Source organism: Erinaceus europaeus, unplaced genomic scaffold (genome assembly GCF_950295315.1).
Source record: "Erinaceus europaeus unplaced genomic scaffold, mEriEur2.1 scaffold_309, whole genome shotgun sequence".
NCBI classification, from domain to species: domain Eukaryota; kingdom Metazoa; phylum Chordata; class Mammalia; order Eulipotyphla; family Erinaceidae; genus Erinaceus; species Erinaceus europaeus.
The window spans coordinates 111,591-123,970 of NW_026648032.1; positions in this window are offsets into that span (position 1 = coordinate 111,591).

Below are 12,380 nucleotides of genomic sequence, written 5' to 3' on the forward strand. Positions count from 1 at the left end.
GTTATGAAAAAGACTGACATGCTGAGGATTCAAGGTCTCAGGTAAACTTCCTTAGCACCTCCATAAGCCAGAGCCAAGGAGTCTTTCTCTTCATAGCTCTGACCCATCTTGGACAGAGCTAGAAGGAATTATCTTAAGTGAGCTAAGTCAGAAAGATAAAGATGAGTATGTATGGGATGATCCCACTCATCAACAGAAGTTAACTAAGAAGATCTGAAAGGGAAACTAAAAGCAGGACCTGACCAAATTGTAAGTAGGGCACCAAAATAAAAACCCTGTGGTGAGGGGTAGACATGCAGCTTCCTGGGACAGTGGGGGGTGGGAGTGGGTGGGAGGGATGGGTCACAGTCTTTTGGTGGTGGGAATGGTGTTTATGTACACTCCTAGCAAAATGTAGACATATAAATCAGTAGTTAATTAATATGAGAGGGGGAAAATCAATTGTATGTCTCAAAGTTTTTCAAAACACAAACTGAATCTTTTTAATATATAGGCTGTGTATATGATACACGGACTCTCTCAAAAGCCTAGACCAAGTAGATTAGAAGCATCCAATAGCACAGCTATATACAAGATACTGGATACTGTACAGCAAACCATAAAAAAGGACTTTTCAAAGTTAACCCAATTACCAAATAATGTGATGATAACATTAACTATCGATTGTCTTTTTGAACCCTAAGACAGCAGGAAGCTCACATCTCCACTATAGAGCCTCTACTTCCCCCAGTCCTGGAACCCTTGGATAGGGCCCACTTTCCCGTATGCCTCTCCCAATCCATACCAAATAATATTGCATCTGCCGATCACAACCTAACCAACGCAACGATTGCCACCTCAACATGCTTCACCTCAGACTGTGTCCAGAGACTTCACGTGTGGAATGACAACCCTTCAGCTTCAGTACTCGGGTGAGACCTTTCCTTTTATAGTACACTCTAATTTCATCTCAGGTGGTTCACTTTCTAACAAAGTCCCATAACCTAGATATACACCAGTTTCTGTGAGAGAGAGCTTATGTTCACACGTATCCATAAACTACTGCAAAATATATACCTGAAAGCAGAAGTACACTAGAGTTTGCAGTGAGTACCTCCCTAACACTTCCTCTCCACTATTCCAAGCTTTGGGTCCATGATTGCTCAACAATTTGTTTGGCTTCGTATGTTAACTCTCTTTTCAATCACCAGGTTCCAGATGCCACCAGGATGCTGGCCAGGCTTCCCTGGATTGAAGACCCCACCAATGTGTCCTGGAGCTCAGCTTCCCCAGAGACACACCCTACTAGGGAAAGAGAGAGACAGACTGGGTGTATGGACCAACCAGTCAACGCCCATGTTCAGCAGGGAAGCAATTACAGAAGCCAGACCTTCTACCTTCTGCAACCCTCAATGACCCTGGGTCCATGCTCCCAGAGAGATAGAGAATGGGAAAGCTATTAGGGAAGGGAATGGGTTATGGAGATTGGGTGGTGGGAATTGTGTGGAGTTGTACCCCTCCTACCCTATGGTTTTGTTAATTAATCCTTTCTTAAATAAAAAAAAGAAAAGAAAAAGAAAAAGACTGACATGCTGAGGATTCAAGGTTTCAGGTTCATTTCCTTAGCACCTCCATAAGCCAGAGCCAAGGAGTCTTTCTCTTCATAGCTCTACCTCCCACTCACTAAAATAAAATTAATAAATAAGTAAAATCACACTGCCAAATCCCCAGTATCAGAAACAGCAGTTGTTGGTGAGGGTATGAAATAAAAAAGGATCCTTGTACACTGTGTGGAGACATGTAAACTGGTCCAGGCTCTAGATAAAGCAAATGGAAGTTCCTCAAAGTATCAAAAATGAAAGGCAGGGTGGTGGCACAGCCAGTTGAGAGCACACATTACAGTGCACAAGGACCCAGGTTCAAGCCCCTGGCCACAACCTGCAGGGAGCAAGCTTCACATATGGTGAAACAGAGCTGAGGGTGTCTTTCTGTCTCTCTCCCTCTCTACCTCTCCCACCCCTCTTAATTTTTCTGTCTCTATCCAGTAATAAAGATAATAAAAACTTTTAAAAATGAAAAATATATATGGTTCTGGATAGCATATTCATTTTGATGATGTTAATTCTTCCAATTCTTTTTCTATTTCCTTGAATATTGACTCATAATTCCCAGTATACAAATCTTTCACTTTTTTTTTAGGTTTATTCCTACATATTTTATTGTTTTCATTGCTACAGTAAAAGGGATTGATTTCTGGATTTCTCCTTCTGTTAATTCAGTGTTTCCATAGAGGTATGCCACTGACTTATATATGTTAATTTTGTAGCCTGACACCTTAGTATATTGCTTGATAATTTCCAAGAGCTTACTGCTGGATTCTTTAAGCTTTTCTATGCATACTATCATATCATCTGCAAACAGTGAGAGTTGACTTCTCTTCCACCATGCTAGCTGTGAGCTTGCCATAAGTTGCCTTTATTATATTATCACTTCAATCTTTCAAGAAAAATCTTACTATCACAAGAGAAGACAACTGAGAGTCTTTATCCACACTGAGAGGTGACAGTCCTTCCCTTTCAGAACGTGACACATCTGGATGCAGCACTGCAAACACCTTAGTTCACTACAATGCCCAGGTGTCTAGGGGTAGACTTCCACCAAGAAAAAGCATCCAGGAGGAAGATCCCCCCTAGAAGTAGCCTTTGACAAAAGCTTCTGTTCTGTCTCTAAGAAAACTCTAGAGGCAAGCTTAGAGGAATAGTTTATTTATTTATTTATTTATTTAGTCCTTTTGTTGCCCTTTTTTTGTAGTTACTATTTTCATGGTTGTTGGATAGGACAAAGAGAAGTGGAGAGAGGAGGGGAAGACGGAGAGAAGGAGAGAAAGATAGACAACTGCAGACCTGCTTCACTGCCTGTGAAGCTACTCCACTACAGGTGGGGAGCCTGGGGCTTGACCAGGGTTCCTTAGCCTGGTCCTTGTGTTTTGTGCCACCTGTGCTTAACCCACTTTGCTAATGCCCAACTCCCAGGGGGATATTTTTAACAAGAAATGATCCAGACGTACTTTATCTTAGTAGTATCATTACCGACAAAGAAGTGACACAGTAAAACACTCCACATGTTCTAGTTACTTTATAACACCAGCTAGATGGATAGAGGGTTATTAAGCAAAGAAGTTAGGTTCTGTAGATAAAATAACTTTCAGACAAAGAAAGGCATTCTTATTATACTACAATGTGGCACTAATATGTAAAGAGGTTAATCCATGTGAAATACATTAAACCTGAACACACAGGGTAGGCTTGAGTAGGGTTAGGTGGTAATAGCAGCACAAACTTTCTAATTCTTGTCCAGTTGTTTCCAGGAGTAAGGACACATTAAGATGCTTAGTTTCACCATACTGCCTTTTTAACCCATGAAGACTGACCCCAATGACAGTAAGCTTATAAGGAAATTCTCACAAGTCAAGTTCTAGCTTAGTATGCAAAATAATAAATATCTGGTTTCTCATGGACTTTCTTAAATAAAGGAGCTTAAAATGGTTAGAGGAATATGATGTTTTAGCACTTTAGATCCCTATAGTTATTCCTACAACACATAAACTCAGTTTCTGATTAATAAATATATTTTTAATTTATTTAACAAAAGAGAACCAGTGCATTGATCTGATTGATATGGTGTTAGAATCGAATTTAGGACCTCATGCTTACAAGTCCTGAACTCTACCACTGCACAACACCCAGCCCACTAAACAAAATCAGACTCTTTTTAAAGTTAAACACTAGAGTGTTTCACTTTAAGTTTTTTAAGTTTAAACACTAGAGTGTTTCAGGATCCCTGAGGTGGATCAAGTCAATGTATCTGTTCTCTTAGAATATGAGCCTAAGGGAATCGGGCGTTAGCACAGCCAGTTATGCACAAGTGGCACAAAGCGCAAGAACCACCTTAATGATGCCTGGAGTCTCTTCACAAGTGGTAAAACAGGCTTTTCTTTCCCCTTCTCTGTCTTCCCCTCCTCTCTCCATTTCTCTCTGTCCTATCCAACAACAAACAACATCAATAACTACAACAATAAAACAAAAAGGGCAACGAAAATAAATAAATAAATAAATATATTTTTAAAAGAATATGAGCGCAGGGAGTCGGGCGGTGGCGCAGTGGGTTAAGCGCATGTGGCAAAAAGCACAGGGACCAGCGTAAGGATCCCGGTTCGAGCCCCCGGCTCCCCACCTGCAGGGGAGTCGCTTCAGGGGCGGTGAAGCAGGTCTGCAGGGGTCTGTCTTTCTCTCCTCCTCTCTGTGTTCCCCTCCTCTCTCCATTTCTCTCTGTCCTATCCAACAACAAAGCAACGTCAACAATGGCAATAATACCACAATGAGGCTGCAACAACTAGGGCAACAAAAAGGGGAAAAAATGGTCTCCAGGAGCAGTGGATTCATGGTGCAGGCACCGAGCCCAGCAATAACCCTGGAGAAAGAAAAAAAAAAGAATATGAGCGTAAAATACCAGCAGAGAGAGCACCCTGTGCATCAGGGTAGTCAGTTGGCAATCCTTAGTGCTTGCGAGGTGCTAGTATTTCCTGACACCACTCCCTATTCCTCTGCACCAAAAATGCCATTGTGATTACTAAATGATTAGACTTCACATCTTCTTATTTCTACTCTATGCAATTTAGATCACAGTTAAATGCACTGAAGACTGATGAAGGAAAACTCTACTTACATGTTTAAACTATCAGGCAGAGCTGAGCAATTTTTCTAAATAAGACCCAAGAAAAGTTATCAGTGAGCTTACAGGAAATTCTAATTCTACTCTATTTTTCTCTATGACTGAATACATGAGCTGCTACATGCTATAAAGCAAACTGTTGGAAGGAATTGTCTTTTTTATTTTTTAGTTAGTATCTATTTATTTACTGGATGTTGCTGAGGAGTTATTCTGATGCAGTCTCCGCCCCCAGGTTTTACTACGCCCCGCGAAATCCTAGCAGTGCCCCCTTCAACCAATCCTGGTGGTGTCAACCAGGGGTGACACCACCCAGCCCTGGTATTCTTTTGTTTTTCCATTAGGGAAGAACTGGAGATTGTATCAGAAATGTCAAGTAAACATCTTCCACATGCCATACTGGTCCAAAATCCTCCGTAAAACTTGGCAAAGCAGCATCAAGCAAATCATTTAGTCTGAAGTCTAACAACTCTCTGATTATGGAAAACCTGAGTTTACAACATTGTCACAATATGACACAACTCAAGTGTTCCATATGTGACTGTAAATGGGGTGAAAACTACAAGCTGTCTAATATATGTCACAAATTGAGCCTAAATGGTTTTATTTTATTTTTAGTGTATTCTTTAAATTTTTTTTGCTGCCATGATTATCAGTGGGGCTCCCTGCCAACACTACGAATCCATGGCTCCTGGCAACCATTTTTCTTATTTGACATGACAGAGAGAAATTGAAAGAGAAGGGTATATAGAAAGGGAGAGAGAAAGACATCTTCATTGCTCATGAAGCTTCCTCCCTCCAGGTGAGGAGTGGGGGCTTGAACCAGATTCTTACACATGGTGATACATGTGCTTAACCCAGTGCTCCTTGGCCTGGCCTCTATTTTTTATTTTTTTTAAGCAATTTACTTTTTTCAGCCAGGATTATCACTGGGGCTTGCTGCATGGACTATGAACCCACCAATCCCTGAGGCCATTTTTTTTCTTTTTTTTTTCCTTGTATTTTATAGGACAGAGAGAAGCTGAGAGGAGGTGGATAGAGAGAGGGAGAGTGCTGGGGAGCCAGAAGAATGGTTCTGCAAAAAGCCTTTCAACGCTGAGGCTCTTCATTCTATCTCTTTGACTAAAAAATAATTCAGAAAACTATGATTTTACCATTTAGCTTTCGTGGATGGAGGCCTACCGACCAGTTTGGAGAAGCAAATACATCAACAGTACACTGGGTATTTTGAAAGGAGGCGCTGCTGGTCTGCTTCTATATGCTCTGTGCAGCTCCACCTGCAGGTCAGTATCTGAAGAGAGAACATCACATCACCCAGGCAAAGAGTTGCAAGAAGGTGTCAGGTGCCGGCACTGCTAGTTACAGAGAACCATTAGCTCTACGAGATTTGATTTCAATTTGTTTAAAGCCCCCTCGTGGCTACCTCTACAGAATATTATTTAATTTAGTTTTGTTTGCTTGTTTGTTGTTGTTGTTGCTTTGTACACTGCTGTTAAAATTCGGCGGCTCTAGCTGGCCAGGCTAGCTTCACGGGCGGGTAACAGAGACAACCAGAGACATACGGCTGGGCAGGGAAGCTGTATTTCTTTATTCAGGAACAACGATTCATAAACTAAACGAAACTAATCACCAAACAGAACTCTGCTGTCTCTTTCCCCCCGCAGCGGCGCCAAGCACTCTCGAACGAACTCTGGAACTCTGGAACCCTGTTGGGGTCCCTAGGGGCGGGGCCAAGCGGGCTGCGAAACTAACAGGACTGATTCAATTTTCTTGGCGGGGGAGAGCTAGAACAAACCAATGTAAAGCATACAACAGTACAGAACACTGATCAGCCCTGTCTTGCCGTGATATTGGAAATTAAACCTGGGGCCTCATGTGTCTTAGGACTGAAAGTTTGGAGCTTTAATTCTAGTACCATCTACCCAGCCCAACACTCTCTGCTCTTTTGAATTTACCTTCTGAATATTTCTCAAATAAATCCTGATATGGCAGGCATTTACACCGCAGCCTCTGTTTAGATGCTTAAAAGCTCTAGGTTCAACATTCTGTGACCTGATAACAGCTCTAAACCCATCCACACTGAGGTGTAAAGATACAACTCACCATCCACAGCCACTACTATATGTATCATTTCATTAAAAAAAAACACACCTACCATGATGCCAACCTAACTTCCCTGGGCAGACAACCCACCAGTATGTCCTGGAGCCCCACCTCCCCAGAACCCTGCCCCACTAGGGAAAGAGAGAGACAGGCTCGGAGTATGGACAGACCTGCCAATGCCCATGTTTAGAAGGGAAACAATTACAGAAGCCAGACCTCCCACCTTCTGCACCTCCTAATGGCCCTGGGTCCATACTTCCAGAGGAATAAAGAATAGGAAAGCTTTCAATAGAGGGGGTAGGATGGAGAAATCTGGTGGTGGGAATTGTGTGTGAAATTGTACCCTTCTTATCCTATGGACTTGTCCTTCATAATTAAATTGATTTAAAAAGAAGAAAAATACACATCACACTGATACTCACAGCTACAACATCGTTCTTATCTTACACATCTTCCAATGGCCTCAGACTCCCTGAATTACAGTCCATTTGAAAACACTGGTTTTCAGTTTTAAGCACTTACTTAAGGAGAAAGACACCAGCAAAGCACCACTCATCTCTCACAGAAGCAGTGCTGGCACACAAGCCAAGACCTTGCATGTCCAAGTTCAATGTCACACAGGCAAGCCTGGGGCTCCTCCTGCTAAGCCACTGCCCAGGCACAAGGACAACCCCACCCAAACCCCCTTTCAGCTAGACCCCTTCACACTGCCCTGGGGATGTCAGTTGTTTCTTCTCACACCCTCCAGTTTCACGTTGTGCTGCCTCTGCATCTGCTGCCTGCAACTCTCAAAGACAGTTCTCGCCCAACTGCCCAAATCCACCTCAGTCCTCAACCATCCAGCTCAGTGCTCCTGCCGCCAAAAAGGAACCCGCTGCCAGCAGCTTTTGTCCTCAAGGACTAAGCTTTCTGCTTTCCACAACACCTCAGTGCCCATCTGCCACGTGGCCGAGCGGCTTCCTCCCCCAGCAGACTAAGGCCCTGCCTTCCTGGGGTCTCATCTGGGAAAACACCAGTCCCCGGAGGTTTCCAGCAGGTTCACTGACCTTGCTGGTCTGTCACAGGCAGGATACTTAGGAGACAGCATTTCAAGCGGTGGGCTCTCCCGGGCAGGAGAAGCCTGTCTGCCTGTCTGAAGCCTCTTCTCTGGGCTCACATCTCCCAGCACTGCGCTGGCCTGACTATGGATATACTTCTGTCCTGGGCCCTGCCCATGTGGTCACTGTGGGCTGTGGATGGAGAGAAAGGTTGTCACCAGGTGAGGATGAGCAAGAGCTGGGTGTGTGACCCCCACGAAGGGCAGTGGGTACTCTGCTCTGGGCCCAAGGGGCAGGTCAGGGGCAGGAGCTGCAGTCCACCATCACCCCCACAGGGAGAAGGGCCCAGCTCCACCCAGCGCCCTGCATTTTATTAAGTGAGATTTTCCTGCATAGTAGGAATAATGACATTTTAGTGCAAAGTCTCCAGGATTTTCTCTAAAGGGATTTATTTCTTTATTGTCACCAGGATTACCACCAGGACTTGCTGTCAGCATGAATGATGAATCAATGGCTGCTAGTGGTCTTAAAAAAAAAGCAATCAAATATTTATTTATTTTCCCGTTGTTGCCCTACTAGTGGTCATTTTAATTTTAGTTTGGATCTATACAGAGAAAAATTGAAAAAGGTAGGATGAAACCTCAACAAAATGAACACAGTAAAAAAGTGGTCAGGATACACGAGTAGGTGACTCTCTAAAGAAGAGATACACATGGACCACAGACACAAGGGGAAATGCTCCAGTTCACTCATCATCAGAGACATGCAAATCAAAACCATTTTGAGATTCCACCACATACCTGTGAGAACGGACTCCATCAGTCAAACAAGAGAAGATAACTAACTGTTGGAGAGGATGTGGAGAGGGGAAGTTTACTGCACTGCCGGTGGGATGCAAAGGGGTAAACCCAGTCTGGAGAACAGGATGGAGATTCCTTAAACAAATAAAAATGGAAATGCCACATGACCCAGCAATTCCACTCCTAGGCATATACTCAAAAGATATAAAAGCACTGACTCAGGGATATGTGAGCCCCCGTGTTCATAGTGGTTTTAATCACAATTGCAAAGACCTGGAAACAACCAAAATGCCTTTTACAGATGCCTAGATAAAAAAGAGAGTATAATGCAACAGTCAAAAGGGATGACCTTGTATAATTTGGGATAAAGTGGCTGAAACTGGAGAAAAAAAAAGAGAGGGGAAGGTGAGGTAGAGAGAGACAGACACCTGCAACATTGCTTCATTACTCACGAAACTTTCTCCCTGCTGGTAGGGAGCAGAGGCTCGAACCCAGGCCCCTGCACACTTCCTCCCGCATAGTAACGACATTGACATTTTAGTTCAGAGTCTCCAGGGTGCTCTCTGAAGGCACGTGTGTATTTATGTATTTACTGAGACTGAACCCCTCCCCACAGGAGGGGTCCTTGCTTGTGGTTCCCTGTGTGCTCAGCCAGGTGCTCCCAAGTGGGGCCCACCCGCGGCATTTCCTGAAGGTCACAGGCACAGGGCCACCGCGCACAACCTGCTTCCCTGACAGGTGCCCTGCGGTCTCAGCCCTCAGGAAGCCCAGGAGCCTCTAACCTGCCGGAAGCCAGGAGGCACATGCTGATGTCACAGACCCCAACCCGTAGCACACCTCCCTCATCCTCTGGTGGGAATGGGGCCCTCGCTGTGCCCACCACCTCCTGGTGGACTCGGGCTGGTGGGTCCCCGAACTGCGGTCCTTGCACCTCCTGTCAGTGCGGAAGTGCAGGCCCTCGGGGTAACAGGGAATCTCGGGAGAGCTGCAGATGAAGGACAGGTTTGAACCATGCGGGGGGGGGGGGGGGGCAGAGTCCTCCGTGGGCGCGTGCTGGGGGCTGAGTCTCCCGGGAAGAAGCCGGAGCAGCAGCTGCAGGCCGGGCATGTGCGAATGCCTGGGGTCTGTCCTCAGCCAGATGCAGGTGTCCAGCACCTGCTGGGAGCCATCAGGATCTCAGAAGTTGGCAGCAGGGGCTGAGGTCGGCCTCGCACTCACCGATGGAGAATGTCCAGATTTTAGCCCCTGCACTGCTTCTAGTTTGTGTTTATAATCTGCCTGTGGCGCACTTGTAAGTGGGCAGCGACACAGGACAGAAAGACTGAAAATATAGGGGCTGGGTGGTAGCGCAGCGGGATAAGCGCACATGGCACAAAGCTCAAGGATCTGGGTTTGAGCCCCAGGCTCCCCACCTGCAGGCGAGTCGCTTCACAGGTAGTGAAGCAGGTCTGCATGTGTCTTTCTCTCCCCTTCTGTCTTCCTCTCCTCTCTCCATTTCCCTCTGTCCTATCCAACAAAGACATCAATAACAACAACAGTGGAACTGAGCCCCAGTGATAACCCTGGAGGCAAAAAAAAAAAAGTGAAACTGTGGTGGGAATGTAAATTGGCCCAACCTCTGTGGAGAGCAGTCTGGAGAACTCTCAGAAGGCTAGAAATGGACCTACCCTAGGACCCTGTAATTCCTCTCCTAGGGATATATCCTAAGGAACCCAACACACCCATCCAAAAAGATCTGTGTACACATGTTCTTGGCAGCACAATTTGTAACAGCCAAAATCTGGAAGCAACCCAGGTGTCCAACAACAGATGAGTGGCTGAGCAAGTTGTGGTATATATACACAATGGAATATTACTCAGCTATAAAAAATGGTGACTTTACCGTTTTCAGCCGATCTTGATGGATCTTGAAAAATTCATGGTAAATGAAATAAGTCAGAAACAGAAGGATAAATATGGGATGATCTCACTCTCAGACAGAAGTTGAAAAACAAGATGAGAAAAGAAAACACAAGTAGAACCTGAACTGGAATTCGCATATTACACCAAAGTAAAGGACTCTGGGCTGGGTGGGTGGGGAGAATACAGATCCAAGAAGGATGACAGAGGACCTAGTGGGGGAAGTATTGTTATATGGAAAACTGGGAAATGTTATGCATGTATGAACTATTGTATTTACCATCCAATGTAAAACATTAATTCCCCAATGAAGAAATTAAAAAAAAATTATCACCCTCAATACAGGTCCACAAAGGATGACAGAGGACCTAGTGGAGTTGTATTGATATGTGGAAAACTGAGAAATGTTATGCATGTACAAATTATTGTATTTACTGTCAAATGTAAAACATTAATCCCCAATAAGGAAATTAAAATAAATTAAAAAGTGAAACTGTACTAAAGGGTCAGGAAGTGTAGGTCTGAGGCAGTGCAGGTGTGTAATGCAGGCTGGCCTTCAAGGGGTGAGCAAGGGAGGACAGGTGGAGGTGGTGAAGGCCGGCTGAATCTTTACTGAGATGGCACTTCTGTAACCCCACTAGCTCCTGCTTCCTAGAGGTCCCCCCCCAGTGGGGTCTCTTATGTGGAGGCTCAACTTTCCCAGACACTGCTCTGCAGGAAAGATAACAGTAACTAAGGCAACCAGACCCTGAGCATGGGGTCCAAGTCCCACCCCTTAACCTGCAGCCTCTGCTTCTGGGATGACGGTTTTTGCTCTCCAGCCTGCACCCCATATAATCCTGCGCCACCCCTCTGTCCTCTGCCAGCCTTATCAGAAAGATCTGAGCTCCTGGTCCAAGCAGGAATAAAAGGCTCCTTTCCTCCTCCACCCACCTGGGCTTCAGTCGTCTTGATTATTAACAGAGTTCCTCAGCATCCTCTCCCTTGTTCAGTCCACAGACCTGCAGTGCAGCCCTGCTGTCATGAGGGACTTGGCGCAGGGAGAGGCTGGACCCCAGGATGGGTGGCTGTGATGGCACTGATGGACCAGGGTTTGAGCCTCCGGTCCTCACCTGCAGGAGGAAGGTTTTACAAGTGGTGAAGCAGGGCTGAAGGTGTCTCTCCATCTCTCTAACTCTCTATTACCCCCTACCTTCAAGATTTCTGGCTGTCTCTATCCAATAAATAAAGATAACAATAGTAGTAATAATTTCTCATTTCAAAAGTGTCATGACTTTGTTTCATTTGTCCTGGTCTTGCCATATACTGTTCTGCATCAGAAAACATGTTTAATGTATATTTTTGAATGAGTGGATATAAAGTAGGAGGATTTACTCAGTGGTGAAATTTAAGTGAATGAATACATTTTAAAATTCTGGTGGTGTCTACGGCCATCAAACCCAGAACACGGCCGATCTTGTCTGATCTCAGAAGCTAAAAATCTGGTGGTCCTGGAGATGGTGCAGTGGATAAAGCACTTGACTGTGAGGCATGAGGTCCTGAGTTCAGTCCCTGGCAGCACATGTACCAGAGTGATATCTGGTTCTTTCTCTTTCTCCTCCTATCTTTCTCATTAATTAATAAAAAATTTTTAAATCTGGAAACTGTCTTATACTAAACAGTGAGTATGTTGAAATGTTATAAAATGAGGTAAAAGCTAGAACAGAGTTAGGAAAGACCCTTCAGGACCAGCAAGATGGCCGAGCCAGACAGTTGCCCGCTTTGCCCTGTACACCACCTTGGCTCAGGCCTGGGCCTCACCACACTGTAGAAGACGACAGTGCTGAGAGTTTTC